The sequence below is a fragment of the Acyrthosiphon pisum genome, chromosome A1, assembly GCF_005508785.2.
Source record: "Acyrthosiphon pisum isolate AL4f chromosome A1, pea_aphid_22Mar2018_4r6ur, whole genome shotgun sequence".
NCBI lineage: Eukaryota > Metazoa > Arthropoda > Insecta > Hemiptera > Aphididae > Acyrthosiphon > Acyrthosiphon pisum.
Window position 1 is genome coordinate 161,663,011 of NC_042494.1, and position 27,170 is coordinate 161,690,180.

Here is a 27,170-nt window from a genome sequence, read left to right on the forward strand (position 1 = left end):
GTGGTTTGTTTCGATCAACTGATCTATTTCATTCACCTCGTCGTTTCATATTATTTACCGGAAAATTCGGTAAATTACTTTTTATGTGTGCCGTATTTGTATCATATAATAGGATATTGACAGACGTTAGACTCGCATATTTTTCTTTTGAAATGACGTCAGCCGTATTATATTATAATATACATAGGAATGTATCGGTGGACCCAAACGTGGAACACTTATATTACTGCGATATAGACTATTATTATTTTCCGGTGTGATGCAAATATGCGTTTGACCTCGTCATGAAATCAATTCCGATCACAAACTAATATCGTGTCAAATATCCATTCGACATGGCTCGATTGACGTGGAAAAAGGCTCAAACGGACTCAGTGATAAACTGTATACGTATAATATAATAGTCTCTTTACCAGCGCCGTGTTAATAACATTCAGAAACCTAGGCAGGCCGTCAAAAAAACTACAACATAGTCTCCACACGCGAGGTTGTAGTTACACCTATACTATTACCTCTGCATAACCGTGGTTGTGGTAATTTATACGGTACGCGACGACGTACTATAATATACGCGTCAGTAAGTTGTTCACGGAGTACGCATTGCGTACCTGTAGGTGCAAAACGATGTTATTTGCGCGTTTCGAACACTTAATCAAATAACACCCCACGTATCTCTTTTATTTCCGACGTACACTTTTAAACTTAAAAATGTACAGTTAGGTATTGTAAGTGTACACGCGCTCTCGTGTACCCCTTGTGTACACCACTATAGCTATAGTATTCCTCCGGTCACCCGAAAATCGATAAAAAGAAAAACCGCTATAGTTGCCCGCGGATAAGGAGTATTTACCAAACGCGCGCCACACGCACAATATACAATGTTATAATATAATAATATGCATAATGTATCGCATATTATTATTATATTTAGTGTGTACAATGCATGCTTACGATTTTCCAACCGTACGTTGACATAAACTCATCACCCGCCGTCATCGCGCGATTTCTTTATTCTTATACATGCACACGATATAATAATTACGAGTATATTTTTGTACCACCGCCACCATGTTTTCGGAGGTTCGTGCCGTCGTTTTTCTTTTTTTTTTTTGTACCCTGTTACCACCGCGGCACCTTAAAACAATCGGTGGAAAATCGAAGTTACGTTGAACGATATCATACTATAGTATAATATAGGCGTATACGCGTATATACCGATATTATGTTATTGTGTGTGCCGGACGACGACGTTGTGGTGAAACAATAATAATACAATAATACCTAATAATATCATAATGTCATATTATCATATAATAACGTTTCGGATCACGCGATTGTTGCCGCGCGTGTTGTGTGCCTGATAATATGAAATATATATTTTACATCACGTTTAGCAATCGTATTGTGCCGATTGCCACGACGGTGGTGGCGATTGGGAGACTGTCGCGGTTATAGCAGCTGGTAACCACACGCACCGGCAAGCGGTATAATATAGGAAACAACGTAAAAACATTATAGACTTGGAAATCGGCGATCGAAAATAAAACGGCTGTCGTGTCGTTCGACGAGAAATTATTTATTGCGTTTACCTACAACATCGGTATAATGATACCGAAACGACGATGACGATGACGATGACGTCGTGACGACTTGACGATATTTTGCGCGTTGAATGTCTATATAAACGTATCGAGTCTAAATCGCGATACCGTAGCTAAAGGTTACCGAAAATAACTCGTTCTTATCGACATTAATAAACCTATTATTAATAAATAATAATAATAATAATAAATAAATATTATATCACATCTGTTCGCCGGCGCGGTATGTAGGCAATTTCGGTACATCGCAGTGTAGGGGGCTCGAAGCGTACGCTTGTGACTAATATAACATCGTGCCAACTAGTAGTTGTACATATGCGTGAGTAAGCACTGTTTTATAACGAGAAAACGGCAAATTAACTTTTATAAAAAAAGATTTTAATAACGAGTTCAAGATAAATTATCGAGTCATAGATTTATTTAAAAGTCAGCTTTTCAAAAACAAAACCAAAAGAACCGCCATTATCGTTTTCCTTTTTTTTCTACAAAATATATTTGTATGGTTTTCTCGAGCCACGCGCAATAATTATAATATCTGCAATCCGTGTTCAATTTCCAGCGTTTTTTATAATGTCCAAAGACAACACATATATCACTAATGCATATGAACGGCTTTATCCATTCCACGGGTAGTATCCGAATAATAATAGTAATAATAATACCTACGCATTTCGGTGGACAGTCTAGAAAACGAAACGCCTTGGCTTATGTGACATCACTTTTGTTTTTTTTTATCCCATTCCCAATTCGATATTTTTGTTTTTTCTCATCCCCCTTTCGATTCGATATTTTTCTTTTCATTATCACTGTCGTAAATACTTCGTGATGTCATTGAGCTTTACCAGCGCCAGTCCGTTCGCCCGAAGCCTGCAGGAGCGACCATATTATTATGAACGAAATACGACAACAGTATACATGACCCCTGTCCGCCGCAAAGGATTCGAGCTCGAAAAAATGGACGCGGTCGACTAATGACAGAGTGCCGCAGCGGACCACGACTGCCACCGCATTTTCTGCCGAGTTAATAACCTACGCCGTCTAACAATATTGCCGGATTAGGTCTAATGAAAACGAATGTTTTTCCCCGGATTATAACACAATTTCGAAATGTCAACCTGGACCACGGACTAGCCGCAATAAGTCCCATTGCAATTATATACTGCTTGCTGTTATACTATAATATAATATGTTTGTATACGCATGCATTATGTATTGTTAAGTTGTTGGTACCGTAAATGATAAAGTACTCCGGTTCATAATCATATTATTAATATTATAGCTGATTTTATTTTATTTTATTATTTTTTTTTTAATCGGTGTGCCGTTCGAAAACTCGACGTAGAGAGATTTTGATGAAAATATCTATCGGACATTTTCAATGGTACGCTTTCCAGTGAGATATCTCTTCTAGTTAGTGAACAATATTTTAACCCTTTGCTCAGATAAATTATATTTTGATTATTGAAAAGAGGTATAACCAAGTTTTTGACACTTAACCTCTATAAAATAATATATAGATTTCTTAATAATACACGTTACTTATTTGATTACATTAGTTAAAATATGTACATTTTATGATGCTTAACAAAATATAGTTTACTCGTAAACGTTTTAGTCGAAACGCCTTCAACAACACATTTGTTATTACCTAATTAGATAAAAATAAGTTAACATAAACATTAATTGAACTTTTTTTTTATCGGTTATTATTGTTCGTGTTTCTAAGTTTTAGTAGTTAATTATTTTACATGTACTCCGATATTTTTATATAAATAGATATACATACCACGCCACATTTGAGATAATTTGTTAAATTATTTGCGCTGTACTTTATAATAATTATTTCTATACTAAAATTGGTTAGTTGTATGATGTCTATATAGATATACTTAATAAGTATTATACAATTTATACTGTACTATAAATCTTTGAGCTTAAGAGATAGCGTATAAGTAATGATTCTGAACAGTAGAATACAATGAAGGAATTAAGCTTAGATTTATTTTTTCTACTTGCCTTTTCAAAGTCTAGGATTTCCCTGATTTCCCAATCCTCCAGTAATTACGTGCATCGTACTTCCGGCACTTTGGATTTCACAAAAAGAATACCGACAAAAGACGTGATTTGAGAAATTCCTCACCTTTGTGTTGACGCTACGTGGTCATCATTTTTATTTACCGTCAGTGAAACTAATTCAGAAAAATGTGAAAGAACTGGGGCATGGAAACATGTATTTATATTCAGCACGTACATTGTAACTTGGAAAATTCTTTTAATTATAATTTTGGTTTTTTTTTAGTCTTTACCAACTTAAATTTCTTTATTCAGTATACAAAAATCAATGATAACAGAATATATTTTTGTTATCAAGTACATAATAATATAACACAATGTACTATGAATACTATATAATATTAATCAACATATACAATTATATCCAAATAGTACCATATAAAAAACTATATGAACTTGTAATGATTTTAAAGTTTATTAGGTATTTGATTAAAATAATAAATTTAGGAAAGCCTATAATATTATTATCACTTCTTAACTCTTCTGTGATTTTATAAGTTCATTGTGTTTTATACGATTTCTTTTTAATCAGGTAATTTAAAATTGTGTTCTTCTTTGTATTAGGCAATAATAATAAATTAGGTATGAATCAAATAAATTATAACGCAAATTGATTTCGGTGAATTCCTGTAGTTTCTCATTGGATTTGTTCCAAAATATCTTTGCCCAATATGTTTTGCACATATGATTGTAAAATAAATTGAAACCATTTTTCCTATTAATATTATGTTCTTTATAATATTCAGTATTAAGCTGCTTATTAATGGTTTTGATAGAATTTTTTTGATTATTTTAAAATTATTTAACTATTTAACTTTATTTTAAACATATTATTATTCTATTATTAATATTGTAGTTTATGTTATATTAAAATTGAGTAATGTAATGTAATTATGACTCAATAAAGTTAATACATTAATTTTATCGAATTATTTAATCAGTTGTAATAGTTTTATTTTATGAATACATAGTTTAATATTATTTTGAAATTTAATTAAAAAGTAATGTTCTATAAAGACTAAGTGATATTGGTTTTAGCTTATGCATCGTTAGATTGTTAGACTATACGAAAAAGTTAAAAAGCTTTTGGGTGTAGAGGTACCTCTGGTATTTTTTAATAGTATTTTAATGTAATTTAATATATATTGTTTAAGCATTGTGAACCTATGTCGGTCATAATTAATAAACGCTATACATCACTATAAAAAGATTGATTGTTAAATTATTATGATTTTATGTTGATAAAAATGTTTCTATTTAAGTTCTACTTTCTTAAATTATTATTAATTTACAGTAAAAATAATTACGTGCATACCCATTAATTATGTAATAAGCTCTATGATCAACAACTATATCATACTTTAAATCACTCGCCTAACTATTGTCTCGTTACTATAGGCTTTAGTATATCATACTACAGGAATTTGGCTATATTAAAATATTGCATCTTTAATATTTTATTTTATTATTTTAGTATAGTGCTATATTATATATTTATATTAATATTCCATATGATTTCTACTTCTGTCGTATCATATTATTGTTACCATCATAGTTTCTTCTACTAGCCGATTGTTATTTGCATAATAAATAAAAGGTAATCAGTTAACTTCTTGGTTGTTTTTTATATACTATAAATTTAATATCTATATATTTAGAGATGTATTATAAGTATAGGTTATCATATTATTTTATCCATTTCATAATATTATATGTACTTAATATATGGTTCTTTATTACCTCGTTTTTAATAGTGGTTTTATATTTTTTTCTTATGCACACTTGATTTGTAATATTTTAGAAAATTTAGATAGGATTTTCACTATTGGGATATTATTATAGGGGTTTCTGTGTTCTTTTTATTGACAATTTAATTCAATTTGGGCCTTGCTCGCTTCAGTAGACATAATTTCATAGTTAATTATCTATGAAATGCAATACCAATATAGTTATAAATTACAAGTAGGTATCTATCGTTATAACACTTATAACATATCCATTGATACCTGATAAGATTATGTTTGTTTATTAGTTATTGATATTTGGTTAATTATATAAATTTGATGATATTCCTGATTGTCACGACTAGCAGTTGAAGTATACGATACCTATGCAAATTATAGTACATATTTTATATAATCATTTAATGGATATGTCATTACTAATTATATCATTAATATTAACTTGGTTTTTCATTTTAACTTTATGATGTTTATAATTTGTTTACGCTTTAAGACATAACTACAGCTAATTTCGATATCACTGACTTATGAAATACACAGTATGTCGATTTTGATTGTCTACCATCTTTTGACTGGAACTTAAATATTACATTTATACCTAATAGTCATTTGAAATAAAATAATACTCTTTTTATGATAAAAATCTTTATATTATGGTTTAAGCAGTGCTTGATTCGTGTTGTTCGTGGATTTTTAGTGGAGTTAACGCAATGCAGTTTGGCAGGAAGTCCCTGTTGTAATCATACTCTTAACCGGAGACGGTCTAATATATATTTTTTTTATAGTATTGGTGTCCCATTATAAGTTTTTAAATTTATAGATACATAAGTGTTTATCATGGAGAACTAAGGGATCAGATGAAGGCCTTTTGTCGTTTGTAGTTGAAGTACCAACAAAACATATTTGTTTTGGTGTTAACCATTTCATTTCGACCGTTTATTTATTTTATTATATTACAGTTTATGGATGCTTATTTGATGGGGTTTAATGAGTTCTATACTTATGCGTACGTTCAAAATAATTATATTGTGATCACCGCTCGTAATTTGGAAATATTTAATGAGATTTTATAGCACGAGTTTTTTTTTTCTCTACGAAACCTTGCATTTCAAATGATTTACAGACGTTTATTTATTTATTAAACTTATGTATCTTCTCTATCTTTAAAATAACGAGAATAGATTTTAATTTTTATTGTCTTCCTCTAATGTAAATTAATTGGACATTTGTGTCAGGTTTAAAACACTCGCAAGAATGATCTAAAAAACCTTAAAACGTGTGCTCAAACAACAAGATAGCTGATGGATTTATGAGTTAATGATATAACCTATAGTTTGGATTTGGTATTTTGTGTGTGCATCATGTAGTATTGTAATGTGTATTGTATTATCTTACTTGTTCAGAAATGTAATGTAATTCATTGAATGTATCAAAGCCATCAACGTATCTTCTTGATGCGACTAGGTGTAATAATAATGGCCACTGAATGTTTGATAGTAATTATATGATATTAACCAACTTTCGATTATTTTTCTTTCTGTCAGTGGGCTAAAAAAGCAAACATGCGATTTGATAAACTGTCAATAGTAAATAAACATATAACATATTATAATAACTGTTCAGTTATTATTTGTTTCCAAATACATTTTATTTAAATTTGCATAATTAATTAATTAATCATGATATTTAAAAGACTGATTATGTCATAAAGGAGAATTGATTACTACAAATATACATCGGTGTTTAGCCTGTTTAGTTACCTATAGTAAATAAATAATATTATTAATAATTTTAGTTTCAGAATGCAAATATTGAAAAAAAAATTGTTGAGGCCAAATAAATTAATATCTACAATTATCTGTACACGTTCAGCGTATGTATTAGTATATAGTATAATTAAAATTGAATTTACTGAAGTTTATATCTATAATTCAATATCCATTGTGATATATAGACTAAGTAACAATAATAACTATTTAATTATTTAACTATCCAAATGTTTAAATATATTAATCATAATATATAAAAACAATTTTGTTTTATACATATAATTAAAAAAAAAAAAATTACATTAATTGTAATATTGAACCTTTAAAATACTATCAAGTACTCGTGTATTAGGTACCTATGTCATATAGGTATAATATCACAAACACTTTTTAATGAGTCAAATTTTCCGATTAACATAAAAAAAATTTTATAATATTATTAGAATACGGTGTGAGGTGATAGGATGATTATGTGAAGACTCTTTACGACACTTCTCTCGATTTCCCAATTATTACTTGGAATATAATTTACATCCGTGCATTCATATAAACATATTAATTCACAAGTTGGATTATCTTATGTTATAATATTATGGTCAACAATTGGTTAAGTCCCAAAATAATAGCAGTTAGTAATACGTAAGAAATACTTTAAAAATATGTCTCTAACTATTAAATTTCAAGTTCAATACTTAAAAATAAATAAATAATTTATTAATACTTTAAATTGTAATACATTTTTTTTTTGTTGTGTTAATGTACATTAAATATGTTTGACACTGTTAGGACACAGAATACGACAACAGCTTGAATCTGAGAGTAGGTATATAATTTAAAGGTTAAGGAATTTGAAGTTGTTTGATATGTTGTATTCATTATTATATAGATAATATATTATAAGTATGTGTTTTATACACTATTAAACTCACTAAAGTTTGTGTATCGTTTTTATTTTCTTAGGGCCTATACAAGTATAATATAATATACTTAAATAATTTATTATTTGATTCATTATTAATATCAATAATCAATAATCAATTAATACATTTGTTTTTATCGTATTATTATTTTTCTTTGTGTTGGATCCTAACACTATAACGGCTAATTCTATAATATATTTTATAATATAAGGGGATGGAATATATTATTATACTACCATTATCGTAATAAATTAGGGTGTGCGTTTTGACTACCTACAACTACTATTATAATTGTCCCTGAACAACGTATGGTTTATAAAATATATAATATTAAACAGTTTTAAATTTTAGTATAATTTACTAAAAACATATTTGAATAGAGATTAGCATTTGTGTTAAACGCTGCAGTTGTTATAAATTATAATAACTCATCTCATTGGTGTATAATATTATTTTTTTCCCTAAGGAATTTCATTGTTGTGTGCTATGATATGTCGTTGATAAAATTAATAACGTTTTCATAAAAAGAAATTAAATATCTCAAAAGTAAAAAATTTCATTTGAAAAGCAAAGTAATTGTTAACTGTTTGAATAACACATATATCTCAGTAAATTATGTGGTAGTTAAATATTATACATATTCATTATGACTAGGTATTTGGTTAAAATTAAAAAAAAAATTAATATTAATAATAATAAATGAAATAAAATATCTAACTACGATGTGTAACTTCTACTGCGAAAACATTAGGTACATCATTTCAATAACTGTGCTGTAAAATTTTAACTTGTTTCGCAAAGGTAACTGGAAGCTATAAAATAAAATGTTAAGCATCGAAATGTAAATTGAATAACACCCCATTTTACGTCAAAAATCTATTACATGTTTAAGAATTACGTCGTTCTTTATGGCTTCGTGCCATATAAATTAGAAATTATTAAGATTGAATCTAAAATAACGTCAGAATAACCATAACAACATAATAATAATGATAGCAAGTAGCGTGTATTGTATGGGGTAAAATCGTTTTCATTTCTGGTTAAATATATTTATTATTTTTTGGTATATTATACGGAAAAAATAAGGGTACCTATGAGATATATTACATGGTTTATATTATTTTTCTATTTTGATTTGCACATATTGAAATATTTAAAATCGTGACGCATTGCTTGTATTAAAAAAAAAAAAAAACACGGACTGCGGTTAGTTAGGTTAGGTTCATTAATTGATATAATTTATTAATTCATAATAATTATGTGAAAATTCGTAATAATTTGAGTAGGTATATTAAACATTTTAATTACCAGAACAAATAATTAATGCGTATTAGCTGTGATAACATGTTGATTGTTAAATTAATTACAATTTATAAATACATAACACTAAATGCATATTATATTTGCTCCAAACAAAATTAGAAAAATAGTTATCCAACCAAAAAGTTGCAATAGAATTTAATAATTCAATAATAATTAAAAAGTGGTACAACTATAAGATAATTAAATAAAACTTGATTATACGAGCCATCTGGAGTTCAAATTTTAATTAATGAAAAATGAATTGGGTTATGACCGATTTTTATAAAATGTCATTTAAAAATATTGGTATTATGAGTTTTTGTTTTAATTTGATAAAATAATGATTTTTCTCCGGCTTGACGAAATTCGGTTGAAAAACTGTAATTTATATGCATTTTATTTCTACATTTACAATTATTTAGCTAACGACTGATGTGCAATAATTCCATTTCCATTGTCATGCGTATTATGTTCTTGATTGTAGTTTTTTAATGTATTCTAGAACTCATTTATCAACTTTTTGCATATATCTACCTACCTCATTAAAAAATATATTATTCATGAGTTATTATGTCAATACCTACCATATTGTAACTATATCACAGTATTTATGAGTTCATATATTTTGAGAAATAATAGATTTTATTTTTTATTTCGTAGCTTATAAGCAATTAATGTTATATTGAAAGAAGATATACTTCATCTGATTATATTCCAAATATTATATTATAATTTATAACAGCTTCAAGCAAATAATTTTAAACAGTCACCACTTATCAGTTTCTTGTGTTCGTTTGACTTTTAAATTACTTATAAAATCACTACCTATTATAATATTAACTATGCAGATATAGTGTGATGTATTATTATACATATATTAAAACTATTATACTGATCCAATTTACTAACTGAATCATCAATAGATAATTTATAAAGTTTAATTAAACCCAAATTATTAAGTTATATATTCATGAATATTGATTAAAATTTGTGTAATAATTATATTATCTTCTTAGAAGGTAAATAAAAAATAAAATGTAAATTTACTTAGTAAAATTAATGTTGGGTATATTATATTTTCTGTTTAGTTTTACTAAAATATATATTTACTTTTTTATATTAACGCTTAGAATAATATTAAAATATATGTAATATGAGTAATATTTAAGTAAATGCTAAACGACTTAATTTTAATTATTTATCTTAGTGAATATTATAATATTATTATAATATATTAGCAGAAGGTTTCCGACCTTTCTATGTAAAGATTAAAACATACGTATTATAATATATATTTAAACTATATATTTTTACTCTAACCATATTTTTTTTTAGTTCTTTTGAGTTTGTTTTGAGTTCGATACCAAACAAATTATATATTTAACGAGGGAAGGATGAAGAGCAGTATTTCTTTGTGTCGACGAACAATTGATCATCGTTAACTTGGTTCCTATTTTCGTACCAAAAAATGCGGTATGCTGAGATCTTATAATGTAAATGGTGAATCTATTCTTCTCCGTACAACCGTTTACAGTTTTTCGGCTTATCCTCGTCGAGTCTTCTTATCGTATTTGACACAACCATTTCAGACATTTTTTGGTGGAAAATAAAAATCTGATTGAAATTCTTCACGAGAAACTTATACATGAAAAAAAAATTAAATAAATAAACTAAAAATTCCTAAAACCACCTCTCCATCAACTATTCCTTCTAACCACACACTAACACACCGGGATTCGACCACGGAGAACCGTAAAGTAGTATCATCATCGTTTTGTCATCTCGTCGCATGGAGTTTCTGCATGATTGAAACCCAATGAGAGATGAGGTGTTTGATCCATAGCACGAAGAGTGGATATATGATTGCTGGAAATAAGTGAGTGAAGAGATGGTGTGTGGGAGAGCCAGAGTGAGAGGATTCGCTTACGATTGTGTCTTTAATGGACTCCTCTTTGTTTGCTCTTCTACATCGTCTATGACCCCTTATAACCACCCCTCTTCCCGCCCCACACAACCATACTCTTACCACCGACAACGCAACACCCGCCACGCACCCACCCAAAAACTCAGCCATATCGCCCATAGACCATATTGCCCCGGCACACCCGTACATAGTCAATGCGTGTTGTAGCCATTGTATCCAACAGAGGATGATTAAGCTACCCCTTTTCCTATCCTACCCAGGTCGTCCCTTTTAGATCGTCAACTGCAGACGTTCGTTAAGGGTCATTAAGGATTATACCGGCGGCAGCAGTAGCGTTTTAGAGGTGGCAACGACGGTGGTGTATATAAGCTCACAATCGAGAATTTTGACGGCCGCAATCTCGGCGTTCCCGCGAGCGTCCCTCGGCTACGGCCCGTCATTCGAATCGCGACAATGACCCATCTCATCCATTGGCGGGGAGGAAGGTATGCAGAGTAAATTATTAATGATGTATCGAATACAATGAAATCGGGGACATCATTAGACCCTCCCCCTACTCCCATCCATTTCACTGACGACTCCGTTGACGGAGGAAATCAGTGTCATCGATATAGACTTAATGACTAAAAAAAAAAAACAAAGTGAATCGAGCACATGAGTTATTTGTTTTATTTTCATTTAATTCTTTTCCTCTTGTTTTTTTTTCGTTTTTTTTTTTTTCATTTTGTTGAATGAACTGCCAAAGCTACGAAAGCGCAACAGCGCCGTTCGGACACAAAACTATGGTGTGTAATATTTTGTCGAACTGAACATTAATCAAATAGAATTTTCATTGTATATGTTTCTAAAAACAAGTCAATTGGCGTAAACTATTAAGTAAAATAACTATATATTTTATCCTAGTAGACTATGATGAGATTGCATTAACTAATTAGAAAATGAAACGTCTGGCGAGTCATAATAAATGCGAATAATATTAACACTATACAGTAAGTTAATTTAATGCATACAAATTAAAATGTTTGAAAAGTTATGTTCATTTTTTATCGAATAAAATTATTTTCACGCTAATAATATATTATATTTATTTGCGTTTTATTATCATTATTATTCATGAATTTGATTTATTTTAAATGTTACTGTCCAATCAATCGCAAAAATTATTCATTTTCGTGTGTCAAATAAACCATAGATAATTTTATGTTGTAATAATTACCTACGTGAATATTATAAAATATGAATGTTGATTTACCATTTAATTGAATGAATTATTTTGTGTAGCGCAATATAAATTATAGTTACTATTTATTCATCAGTCATCGCCGTCCATGATATCTGTTCTTTGCACAGTTCTAAAATATCGATTTAATTTATTGCGTCCAACAAAATATAATATTATGTTTTACATCGTTTCGTAGAATTTTAATTAAACCTGTAATCAAAACTATATTTAATGTGTAAAATGTTAACATTGTATAAGTTGCATAATTAAATTTTTCCAAATTCCATAACTCATAAACATACCTCACATAATAATCACATATTCGATCAATATATGTGGGCGTGTGTGTATATTTTAGAGATTGCAGATTGTTAGCCCACATCATTAAATTAAATCTCTAATAACCAATATATATCCGATAATAAATTAAATCTATGTACTCTTTGGGTTACGAATATTCCAATGTCTTTATTTGAACTTTTAAAATATCGTAAATAAATTTTTCAACCACATTGTGTTGATTAAAACTTATATTCAGTATTTTATAAACTGAATGCCGCGGCCGTGTGGCAACTGGCAGATGACACTAACAGAAATCAAATATATATTTTTTAATCTCTGACTAGGAAGGTACGCTCTTTCCATAATGAACCCTTTAAATCCTATATGTTGAAAAGTATGTTTATGTACATGTGTGGGTTTTCATATATATATAACAAGTTACTAGAGGACAGGCTTTGTAAAATCATTGGTTTTAGTTCGGATTTCGGAAACAAAGTTTTTTTTCCCCATGACAGAACAAATAAACTACATGTATAAGAAAATTGGATTTCGTAATACACTTATAAACAAACTACGTTTAGGTGAATTCGGCTATTGAATTACACGCGAGAATCCTTGCATTCAACAAAATACATTCCTACATTACAATATAGGGAGAGCGTTTACCCCGCATATAGGTACCATACCTATATTTGATTTATGCGATGTCTTGACTTAAATATCAAATTTTACGTCTCAATTCGCGTATAGAGCATCATTCATTGATATATGATTCGTTTGCTATTTTTTGTTGCGACGTTCACTGTAGTACGACATTATAATAATTAGCGCAATGCACAAAAGCACACATAACATGCGATTAATGGATTAAATTTTGTCGAAACGTACCCGTATATCAGGTATCTAATAATATGTACAGGTACTCTCGTAGTATTTTAGTCTTTGCCAATTTAAATACAGTCTTAGGATTTATTTTGGAGCAAGTTTTGATTTCAAATGATCTATACGAGATTAAATTATAATGTCGATTACCATTTCTTCAGCTATAATTTCGATATTTTTGCAGAACAAAAGGTTTTTTTTATTTCGTTTTCGTTTTTTTTTATTAACTTTTTACCTATATTTATTAATGTATAATAGTATTTTTTCTCGGTTGACTATTTTTCTGGTTTTCATGGGCAGCACAATCGAGCGACGGTGATAGTAAACGGTTTTTATATTATATATCGTGCATAGTAATTTACAAATCTATGGAATCATTATATTCGATTCTATATCAAATGAGCTAAAAATTAATATTTACGACTCTGTTAATAATATTACGCATGTAGGCATACGTGTTGTTTGATGAAAAATGAAATTTTCACCGATGCAAGTAGTATATTATTATTATTATTTGGCAATATTACGTGGGCGTTTATTTGACACGTTCTCCAAACGAATTTCGTCACAAATCGATGACGTATAATATAACCATATGTGTATCGGTTGTGGTCCAACCACGGGTTCTCACGGTTTACGTTGTAATATACTAAAGAACTAAACACAATATTATAACGTTTGACGTATTCAATATGGTGGACCATATTGGACATAAATGTCCAAAAATAAAATCTATGACGAAATCAGTTAATATAATATTGTGCCTGTTACATCAAATGAAAAGGCATATTATTTCGGTAGTAATATATAATATTCGTTCGTGAAATATAATAATATTGTGTGCACATTTTTTTCTTCTAATAACCGAACATGGGAATGTTAATTTTACTCTCATTTTCTAGTCGACAAAGTCAATTTAATCTAAGTGACAAAACAGATTCGCTGTGTCACATATGTAATGAAAATTAAAAATAAAAACCAGTCAATAATATTAAACGTAGCGTATAAGTGTGGCGTTTGACGAAAAACGAATTTGCACGGCTGCAGGTAGGTAATTTATTATTTGTTAATATTACGTAGTCGTTTATTTGACACGTTTTCCAAATAAATTCAGTCACAAATCGATGATGTATACTTATAACCATCGTTTCGTTTGTAGACTGTGGTCCACTTATACGGTTAACATTTTAATATACTAAACACATAAAGTTTGACGTATCACGTATACATAATATGGTGGTGATGACGGGAAAATGTCTGTATGAAGCCGTTTATTTGGTGGATCATTATGGGCATAAATATTTCCACAATAAAATCTATAACAACATTTAACATAATATATTGTGTCAGTTACATCAAATGAAAAAAGGTTTATTCTTCCGGTTTAATTATAAATGTATATTATATTCAATCGTAAAATATTGGGTGCACATTTAATTTATAGAAATTTTATTCTAGATTTCTAATTGCTGAAAATAGAACATTTTGTTTTATTATATTCTATGTCTTCGATCAATTTTTAGTGATAAAACAGATTTGCTCTGGCACATGTAATGTAAATACATGTATTGTGTGGAACGTAAATAAAAAAACACTATTTATTAACCTACTCTTGACATTTATCTACATTTTGAATTACAAAAACATACACGGTTCTTATTTTATGTTAATAAACCATAGACATTTTTTGAGTATAATTCTATGCAATTATATTTTGAATATTACCTCTTATGTTCTTGTACAAATGGTTTTAAAAAAATATAATATGCATCAAAATAATTGAAATTCTTCAAATATTACATATTATTATTAATATTCCGACGTCCGAATATGAAATAAATTTCTTTGGTTTTTACTTCAAATGAGATTTGTTATATTATATCTTTCATAACACAATATTATATCAATATAGAATAATATAGTTAAATGAAGTACATGCCGATTTAATCATTTTTTTGGTTTTCGTGTAATAATATTATCACTTTAAAAAAAAAAATATATATTCTATACGCCAAAGACTGTTTATTGTAGATTCTGAATAAATAAACGTACCTATATTTAGGTATTATTTGATAATTTTAGTGTATATCTACGGTATTTATATTTATTTTATCTTCCAATATAAGTGCATCGAATAAATTAACAGTTCAAGTAGAACCAGAAGTCGTGTGGTGTATGTATATACTTTGGCTACCAGGTACATTATATAACCTTATTTATTATAAATGAATATTGATATATATATATATATTTTGTTTATTTAAATTTAAATTTACCTGCAAGTATACGTAATCTATTTGAAGTCATTTTATATAATCATTACATATATTTTTAATAGATATTATTGGTTCAACAGAGTTTATGTAATTGTACAGTCGAACCATTAAATCATTTTTCAGTTTATGATATTTTTATTGTTATTTTTTGAATAATAATATAATATATAAATATATTTTTTTACCATATAAGACCTGTTTTTAAACAAATCCCGTTTCCAAAATTATGGATGATAAATATGAAAAACCTAATTTTATTTTATATTTGTAATATTATATAATGTAAAAAAAAACATGTCAATATATTCAACCACATGTTTTACGACAGTTTGTTAATCAAAATTAGAATTATAACTGTACCTATTTATTGTATGAATACGCTAATGAATGAACACAATTTATCTCTCAGTAAAATTTAATCAGAACACTGTGCATTTACCAAAACTGATAAAATCAGTGCTTTACATAAACTATTAACCATTCTAGTACAATATCATTCACCCTAATGTGGCACTCAATAGAAATTTGTGAAATACTGATAATAGTATTGTAATAGGATGGTCTGTTTAGTCATTAAGATAAATCACCATAACATGATTTTCAAAACATATTATTAAATTATCATTGAGTTATGACGCACCAAATGATTAAAAACATAATATTTTAGACAATTAATGGATTATTTATATTGTAATATTTTATTTTATATATTAATATTATATTATATTAACCATTATTTGAACTGTATGGTCGATATTATTTATAGTTCAGCTATAGTTCTATACTTCTATATAATATTATGTTTGTTTGCTTATTTTAAGATGTGTAGGTACCGTACCTTCATAATACGTTTATGATAATTACTTTTAATTTTTTTCAAAGTTATATTTATTGTTGGATCGTAATATTATAATATTAGTTAGGTATATATATTTTAATGACGTTTGATTTTATAGTGCTTAATGTTTGGGTACTAAAATAATGTGAAAGTATGACCTATACTATATAGGTATATAGTATACGTGTATAAAGGTGAAAATGAACTCTTATTTTTAAACAGGACCCAAATTATGGTGAACATTTGGGTTTTAAATAATTAATCACGATTAAAGTGTAGGAATAATTTGGTTTTAATTCAAAAAAAAAGATTAAATCTTATATTAATTTGTCACGATAAATCGAATTAGAATTAATGGTGTTTTTTTCCTCTTTGTTTTTAAATATAAACGGTGCAAAGTTTAATAATTGTTTTTAACATTCAGAAATTGTGCCGCATTTGAACAACCTCGAAAAACAATATAATATATGAAATTAGTCATAATAAAGACATATTAATACACATTAGACTACAATATTATTATAACCTACCTAGGTGTATATTGGGATTACTTTGCTTGTATTTACCGCGACATTGTATTACGTTCGAATGATTTGTTTGATATTGTCGTTACTTAACAAAAACTGTAATAATAATATTGAATAGTAAATGATAAAAGTTTTTTGTGCTGTTTGGGTCAATAAGTTTGTTTTAGGTAATTGCGGTGGGTTGGTGAGTGAGGAGGGATGCGAGTAAGACGTGAATAAGCACCGAAACGGACATGTTATAATATTTTACTCGAAAGTCGAAATGACTGACATTTGAAACATAATGTACCTACCTATTATAACTTATAATAATATACGAACGGGTAGGTACAATGTGTGTGTGTGTGTGTGGCATCTGTCGTCTGGCCTAGCTCGTATTTATTTGTTATTATCACTGTTTAAATAAAAACACCATTATTGTAATCGAACTGTGTTTTATTCCAGCCCGAGCAATCGATACGTCTTATCCCTTCCGGCCTTTGCCGCGGCGGTGGTCGTGCAGTTTTTCCGGTCAAACGTTTCGCGTCGCGGACCCTACTCCGTCCACATTTATAATAATATATATACATCTTATCCGTGTGTATTTCTGACAGTGAGTACGATCCGTGCCATATTCATTTGAATTAATTGATTGCTGTATTACGCGGTTTGTAGGGCGTATGTTGTGTAGATGAAAAAAATAAAAATACTCTCTAAGTGTGTACACGACATGATATTCAATAGTGATATTAAATATTATATATCTGTAAAACGTCCCGTAAAAACAATAATTAGAAAAGAAATGCAAACAATAATTATGTTCAAAAATCATATTATTATGAATCCGTTTATGTCGTCGTCAAACGGCGTTTTTATTATTAATTTATCATTGTATTAATATATTGATGTGAGGAGGCAGTAGCATCATTTTTTATTTTTTTAATGGGGGATAGTCATTTTAAAAGCAGGACGGTAACGGGTTATTGCCGTTTTTAAATTTTATTTGTGAAAAACAATACACGCCTTTTTTACTATAGGCACTTAGAGATAATATTATATTGTGTATTAGGAAATTATTATCAAAATGATGAATTGGTAATTAATAATTAATAGTTGTATGTAGATGCACGTGGACGTGCATGAAAATTGGGTATTGTGTGTGAATAAAAAATAACATATGATTAAATAATAAGACATAACATTTAAAATTAATACACATTCTAAAAACAACAACAGCTTGGCACTCAATCGTTTTTAATCAAATAATATCTGCTACTTTATATTTTGTACATTATTACGTTATCAGTTAATAAAAATGGATCCACTGTTAAGTTAAGTGTAAAAAAATATCTAAAAAAAAAAGTCGAAACACTTTGAAAATTTAACCCTGTATAGACAACGCTAATATAAACATCTGTTGCAAATTTAAAGAGCTTACAATAATTATTTTTTGAGTTACAGTAAAATTAAGTTTTCGTTTTTGTCAAAAATTGGTTTTGCGTAAAAATTCGCGTTTTTCCGTTATTTTTTTAAGGTTTTTCCTGCCGCTTTTGAAAAGTATTGGGAAATTTTCACTTTTGACCCCCCAAAGTACCAACTAGATTCACTTTCCTTTCAGAAAAGGTACAACTTTTGAAAATCGAAGCATTTTTACTGCTCCAAAAGTTGTCGTCAGACACAAAAAAAAAAAAAAAACACACATCATTGTAAAATCAATACATTCATCACTTCGTTCAGAATCTAAAAGGTGGGCAAGAATATCATTGTATAAGAAAAACGATTCTGAGCGGAGACTGAATCTAGGTATACCTAAGATATATTATACTTATATCTATGGTATTAAAAAAAAAATTGACCTATAATAGGTACCTATAATAAATTCCAAATTAATCATATCACAATATCCATTAGGTACTTATAACGCGTTATACATCAGCAAAAAACCGTGATACTATCATTGATATACAATAGTATACTTTAGAAGTTTCAAGTACCCACGAATAATATTATACAATCACAACAAAATAACTAAAATAGTTATTCTAGGTTTTTTTATATGTAATTTCGTCCAAATTTGAACTTAAAATGAATATAAAAATAAACTGTGCTTATGTATTTATAAGATTCTTTGGTAACAGAATTAAATATTTACGTGGAATCTTGTTTTAAATTTTCAATCCGTAGAAATGAAAATTCCTCTCAGAATCTAAAATACGTAAGAGAGAAATGGTAATTTCATAAAAATGCAACTGATAATGTGCTTGCGAGTGGTTGTTTTGTTTACGTTAGCCATTAGACCGACTGGGCGAGCTGAAAATATGACGCCACCTATGATGTGAGGTACCTACCAATAATAATATATTTTCGTGATTTGGTTACAATATTTCTTTAGCGAAAATATTATATGCATATGGATATCGTCCGCAAACATATTATAATCATACGAAAAGTGCGGCAAAGGTCGCCAAAATACATCCGTTTCGTCGTCGTACGTGTTATATCATATAGGTAAGTTAGGCTAGGCACTCGTGACAAAAATATCCGACAAACATCGCATCTGCGTATCATGCTTAAATATTACACAGGGTGTTCCAAATCGTGTGTGACGAAAATGTGAAGGGGAAATATCGTAACGCTAACATAATCCCCTTAATTTTTGTTACACGAAATTTGGAAGACCCTGTACAAGTCACAATAATACCTATATACATAATGTTGTGGCGTTAACGCTTAGAAGTTAACGCGCTTGCGGAGCGATTTTTGTTTTCAGTGTTTTGTTTGTTTGTTTGTTTGTTTTTTTTTATTATTAAAAACAAATCCGAGTTTGGCAAACTAAAACAATAGTTTTCGTCCATCTGTTCGCGTTGGAGCCGTAAACAACAACGTCAACTTTGTGAACGGAATATAATTCGTTGCACTCGGCATCGCCCGTGTCATCGTTGGAGTGTATAATGCGTCCATACAACCGTATGTTATTATAGTGATATCAGTAGCACTGCTCGTCTATAATAATATATAATAATATAGTAGAATGTTGGCTACTGCACAGCATCCACAGAAATCGAAATAATAATAATATGTTCGATAACGCGTGTTTTCGATATATTTCTTCTGTCCGATTCGTATAAATCTATTAGACGTCGTATTATACTTGTAAGATGGCATGTGACACGTAACTGTTTTCACATGATGTGCGTAACACGCTATAATTGTATTTAATAAGTAATATTTGTTTAAAACAATTGCATGTAGTAAGTAAAAATAAAAATTATACCATACATAATATATTTATTATTATTATTTATATTTTCATTAAGTATATTACAAGAATATGTTTGCATACACCGGACAATATACATTTGACAATTTTATATGTATTTATTTTTTTTTTTGTACCCGAATAATTTAAGTATTACATTTTACTAAAATCACTACTATGGTCTGATAAAGCAACAAAACTCTATTTTATCCAACGAGATGGTATTTAAATATAAAAACGACTAAAATTAGCTTTTGAATGTGTTTGGTATTGACAAAGTTATTGTGCTACTTACTTTTAAATAACCATCCCAGTGCGGTGTGTAGGCGTGTAGCTTATATAATTTTGTTCGATACACCAGTAGTTCTCAACCAGGATAACATAAAATATCCACCAAAAAATAAAATAAAAGATAATTAATATTTTTAAATACAATCGTCACCGCCGCGCGACGTCATGTAATCGCTGCCAACGTCTGAACAACATAATAATACTATAATTTTTTTTAGTTTATCAATTTAAAGTAATAAAGTGTCAATATTTATTGAACCCTGCAACTCAAATAAAGTATATAATTATTATATTTCTGAGTACTGTATTTTTTTTTTTAACAAAATGAAAGGTGCTCATATTTTTCTTTTAAAATTTACAGTTAAAACTCACTTTTATATATTAATTTTAGGATGACATAGAGTTGATTACTAGTGGCCAAGGGTGACACGAAACAAAAAATGTTGATAACCACTGCGACACACGATAGCCTTGTACTGTATACTATATAATATTATTAATATGTATATATCTTATCATGAAATCTATATAAAAAAAATCGTTTTTATGTTTTTTTTCTGCAAATTTCTTAGTATATACTATATACTAATCACTCATCGCCTTTTGATGCAAAAAAAAGGTTCAGTTGATAATTTTGAGAGTGATGTCTGGAAATAAATTTTATCTGACTGGTACTTTTGGGGATCAATTAATATAAACAGGGAAAACAAAAACAAAAAAAATATGGAAAAAATGAAGTATTTACTCAAAATGCAACTCAATAAATGCAATTAAAACGTATTAAGAAGTTCGTCAAAATCACAAAAATGTGTAAGTTATTTTGTAGTTTAAAGCTCATAAAATCTTTATTTTTAACATCTAAAGCTTGAAATGTAATACAAGATTCCTCATAAGTCTTTTTGTATCGGAATTTAAAAAAAGTTAAAAAGTTAAAATGTTTTATTTATAATTAAATATCCTGAACTATTGGATGACAGACCTATACTTGACGTTTTGGAAAAAACATTTGTTTAACCTACCTACCGAATTAGCATATTACTATAATAAAATTAAAGATAATTTATAATAAATAATTTTATAAAAAAAAGCTGCCATACCTTCTCCGCACATAATTTATTATTTTGTCCATATACAATAAATATTTATCATTGAATTCATATTTAACCATTCCATCACCATGACAAGTTACACTCTACAACTGACACCTACTTAACACCTACTGTCTACCTTTTTAGGAGACCGACTTCCATCGTTATTTTTATTGTTTTACTACATTACTTTGGAGTACCTATGCTACATTTTAAATATCACGTTTCAATGAATTGGTTTTCTTTTTTGCTACTTCTCCATCACGTCATAAAAAAAACATATTACATTGGCCATTCAACCGGAAGATTCAAAAACTTCGTTTTCAGCATTTATTGTTACCTATTACTACTATTGTCTAGGAGGGTGAATATAGAAGTGAGAAAAAATAAATGTGTGCTCATTCACCCTGAGTTTGTGATTGTGTTTTCAGCTGCTATATATATCATCCGTTCCCTGGCCGTTCGTTACACACATTTCCCGCTCCCCCCCACATTTTCGTTAGATAATTAATTAAAAAACTGAATCACTGATTTGTGTTTTTTATCTACTTATAATTATATTGTATGAAGTTGATCAAAAAAGGAAAATGTATACTTTGGTTACACTCAAAAGTACCACTCAAAGTCACAACCTTTTTACGTCGTTGAAAACATCATGTCGCCGCAGTGTACGCTAATATAGGTAGATATTATGTTTTTTTGTTATTGACTAATATTAAAATTAACTATACAATAGGTATGTTTATTAATGATCACAATTAGATTTTTCTTGCTCGCTCTACTGTTCATAATTGTTGTGTGTTTGTGTATTGTGTGTGTACGTATATATAGTATACCTTTTGATACTCATACGCCTCATCGACTCGTTTTTTAATCCTGTACACCATGTATAGCAAATCTATATGACTTCACTTGTATTAGTAACAAAAACGATGATGATGCTGATGATGATGATGATTATATAGTAATAATAATAACAATAATAATAATAAGTGCTTAATTTCTGTCCACGTTTCAAAAATGATGTAAAATTTTAATTATTTCCCGTCTATTTTCTCGTGTAGTGAATACAATATGTTTTTAATATTATGATGGAATAATGGATACGTGTGGCTTTTCAAAAATCGTTTCATTGAAACTGCACCACACTCGTTCTGCAAATCTGCCCTACCGACATTAAACTATAATAATAAACACCTATATACGCGCGGGTCACACGGTGATATCCATATAATATAATGTAATATATATATATATTTATATATATACAGCACTTATTGTATTTAAGCTGCGTATCTACATACATAAGATTTTCGCGTGCACCGCAGCAGTAGCAGCAGCAGCAGGATGTGCGTGAAGTGAGTAAACGCACTTCAAACAATGGGTTGCAACCATGATAGAGGCGCATTCTTCCCCCACATCTAGATCCTCGGTGGTAAAATCACGTAGACATTTCGACTGGTATACAGTAGTTATAATAATGTCTGTGTACATAACACCGACGAGTTTTATGTTGTGTGTATAAATATAACGTTCGCCGTTTCGCCTTTTATTGTGTATTCCGTCGGCGTAGCCGAGTATAGTGGCATTATATAATATAGTGGTATAGTGTTGTAGTGCGTACAACTGTACCACGGTTGTTGTGTAGTAGCAGCACAGTGGTGGTGAGCGTAGACACGCATAGCTTGATTTATATAATTTGAGGCACCCCAAAAGAGAACGAAAAAAAAACAACCTCTACGAATTTCTCTAGTTTATGTACGAAAGTACGAAACACATAACATATATATTTATATATGTATACAGTATACACAATATATAATTGTTTCGTTAAGGTTTATGCAAAACGATTGTGTTTTTACATTTCGTAATAATTATTATAATAATACGAAGGCAGTCATAACTCATATTATATCAATGTCAACCACGGGAATTTGAAAAACAGGTGCAGTGGAAAAACTTCTGTATAGCTATAGTAGTTTTTCCGATTTGAAATTATAATTAGCTACCTAGTAAATTATCGAAAAACGACTCCCATGACCTCTGTTTTTAATAAAACAATTACTCATGTTAACTGTCAAGCGTAATATTATTTAAGACAAAAGCTCTAAAATAATAAAAAAATATGCATGTTCCTGCCAGAACGAAAAAAAATATTCGACTATTAAATACTGTTGTACTTTATAGTATTGGTGAGGTCTAAATGTCTCCCCGCAGTAGTAGGTATAGTGCTATAATTTCTAACTTATGTGCCAATATGTGACCGTAACTTCACACACACCTGCAGGTGGTTTATAGGAAATAATTTTGTTTTTGCATAGACCTTATTATACGAGTAGTTTATAGTAAGTAGTCTTTAGATTTCTAACTATTTACTAACCCGTTAAGGTCCATAGAATGACGTAAAAAGTTGATTTATTTATTACTATCCAAGTTTTTAATACCTTACTTATACAATTTTCCATAACCGTGCCAAGTATACCTAAAACGACTACGAGGACGATAGGTTTTTGGGTGAGTTAGCCACTTATTTTTGGCACATCACCGCATGGCTTCAGCCTACAAAGAAGACGCGTTTGAAAAAAAAATCACGAATGCCGCTAAATCATTGCTTCTTTACAATGTACACAAGTCGTACCAGTCCGCATTTTACAATACGCGAACCACCAAGGTTGGAAAACTCGTCGTATTTCATCACGTTAAAATTCAAAGCACCTATGTATGTATATAGTGTGTATTGTTTTATAAAACAATATGAACTTAACCGCGACAATCATCATCAATATAACATAAAATATATAATATACGATGATAACTCAAAAGTGACATTATGTGGCAAAGTGGGAAAAATTATAAATAAAAATATCATCTCTCTTTCTCTCCGTCCCTCGCCGTCGCCGATCTATCAGCCCGCCACCGGTCGCACCTAGATAAATTAATTGAAGATTGACCGGCGGCGGCATTCTTATACATAGAGATGCGCGACTTAGCGTAGTATAGATGGGGAAAGGGGAGTGAAAACGGCGGTAGTACGAAGAATTATCGCTTTGTTTTTGCGTGTCATCGCATCGGTAAAGTGAACGTCCATTAAGCGGGTTTAGAGCCCGTTTCACAGCTCCCGCAGGACGCTACGGCATCCCGGCTGTGGTATCAGTGGTGGTGGGGTTGTCGGTGGTGGAAGTGGCGGTAGCAGTGGTGGTTCGCACGGGCAGAGCGAGACGAGGGGATATAATTTATTAGAACCTTCTACACAGCCTCTCTTCTCGCATCTCTACGCCCATCGACTACATTCACCCTCGGCTTGGACTCGCGGGTGTTTCCTCCCACCTTGTACGCCTCTATTTCCACCCACGTCGCCGCCGCCACCACTACCACCATCACTACCACCGACGACGACGACGAAGCCGCCGCCGTCAAAACCTCTATCTCTGCCACGCCGTCTCCGGTCGTTGTTCCGCTGTAACGTTATCAGCTCCCGTGGCGTATAGTCGGCCGATCGAGAGTGACCGACCAACGATGGCACGAGATACACGAGACAACGGACATAACGTATACATTATAATATTATATTATATACTTACCGATACAATTTTGTACACAAAGTATTATTGTCGGATTGATGGTTGTCGTTGAACTCGTGATGCTATCCTATCTAAATACGAATTCGTTTCTAACATCGAACTTTTCTAGTTTTTTCTTGTTTTTCATAGTGCGAATGTTTTGTTATTAAAATTTCGTCACGTATTTCAGTTATCACGACAATTTAGTATTTTGCACGTATCGTTTTTACGGTCAGCGTGTCTCATACATTTTATACTATATTGTATATTGTAATTTTTTATTACATACAAATAGAATATCGTAATACTGTAATCATCGTCAGAGGTACAGTATAATAATATTATATGAACGATGAATACTGCAAACGCGTGCGTATATTATATATTCGCCGTGAAGCATATAATCGCATCGCCCCGAATTTTCGGGGAAACGTTTTAAAGATTTCGATAAGAGCATCGCGCGATGTTAACCGCGTGAACGTTGGAGGGGGGGTGTTTCGAGGTCGAAATGTGTATGTATGTATATATATATATATATTCGCAGTATGTGCATTATTATAGATGTATATAAAACCGATGTTTCGCGGTCCGCTGAGCAAACGCCGCGAGATTGGTGGTCGTTAGCTGTCTTAAAACCGTTCCGCAAGAAATATATAGACGGCGGAGATGCGCGTCGTATTTTTTTTGTTGTTTTTTTTTTCCTGGTTTTGTTCCGTAGAAATAAGGTCACTTACACAGTATTTCGTGGTTTTTTTTTCGTTCTTTTGCTCTACCAGCGTAGCCGCGCCGGAGAGAGGACCGACCGAAAGGTTTACGTTTTATGTGCAGACCTCCGGACCTTTCGGAGACAAAGAACATATAAATTGACAACTTTTATGGTGTACAAGTTTATCCGGCAAATGTGGTTTACCGGTGTTTGCGGCGATCGATTGTTTTTTGATTTAGAAAAGCGCGCCGTAGTATAATGGAATAAAATGAGCAGTAAACCTTTATTCGTCTCGTTCCGATTAAACCGCTCGGTGGGCGGTCGCGGCTCACATAATTATTATTCTTGTCGAGGGTTTTTCAGTGTTCTGACTCTGCGATACTCCATTTAAATGCCCTCGTTAATACAACACAAAGTTAAATACATTGGCCTAACTGGAGTTCTGTTATTTTAGCGCGTAATCGATGTGCTCAGTATACATAAGTTTTCCATAAGACAACAAAACCCTAATTAGAAGTTACAACTCGCGGTCATAATACTTTGTAGACTTATATTGAAAAAAAATGTATTTTTCCAAGAATTACAACTATTTACAACCAAACAAATGATTGAAAAAACCCCATCAAAGGCTCATCTCTCAGTATTAATACAACACGTTCAAATTTTATTATTATTGACTCGGCTGCATATTGCTCACTATTAGCAGATCTTAATCTGAGTGGTTGTGTTGTTTATTGTCGATATGACTATATTATAATATTGTGTTCCAAGAATAATATACATACACCATTTAATATGTTTTTTTTTATTATTATTATTCTAGTAATGAATCGCGATGTCATTCGAAAAGAACGTTTATGATCGGTAAAACTCGTGGTTTGCCTACTCTGCAGTAGAGATAATGTCGATTGCCCATCTATCGGTTATAA

General features: G+C 30.2%; 1 protein-coding gene across 4 annotated transcripts in view; it reads left to right on the top strand.

Moving 5' to 3' along the window:
* Positions 1-27,170, top strand: part of LOC100159811 (neuroligin-4, Y-linked-like) — a 516,542-nt gene that overhangs the window by 68,082 nt on the left and 421,290 nt on the right. Inside the window, exon 4 of one of the 4 annotated variants that reach the window (XM_029488726.1) lies at positions 17,803-17,950. The exons of 2 other annotated variants lie outside the window; for them this stretch is intronic. The gene's annotated coding sequence lies outside the window, so the exon portion shown is untranslated. Of the gene's footprint in view, positions 1-17,158; positions 17,951-27,170 lie in introns of those variants that run through there. One more of the 4 variants, XM_029488728.1, reaches the window with a different exon arrangement.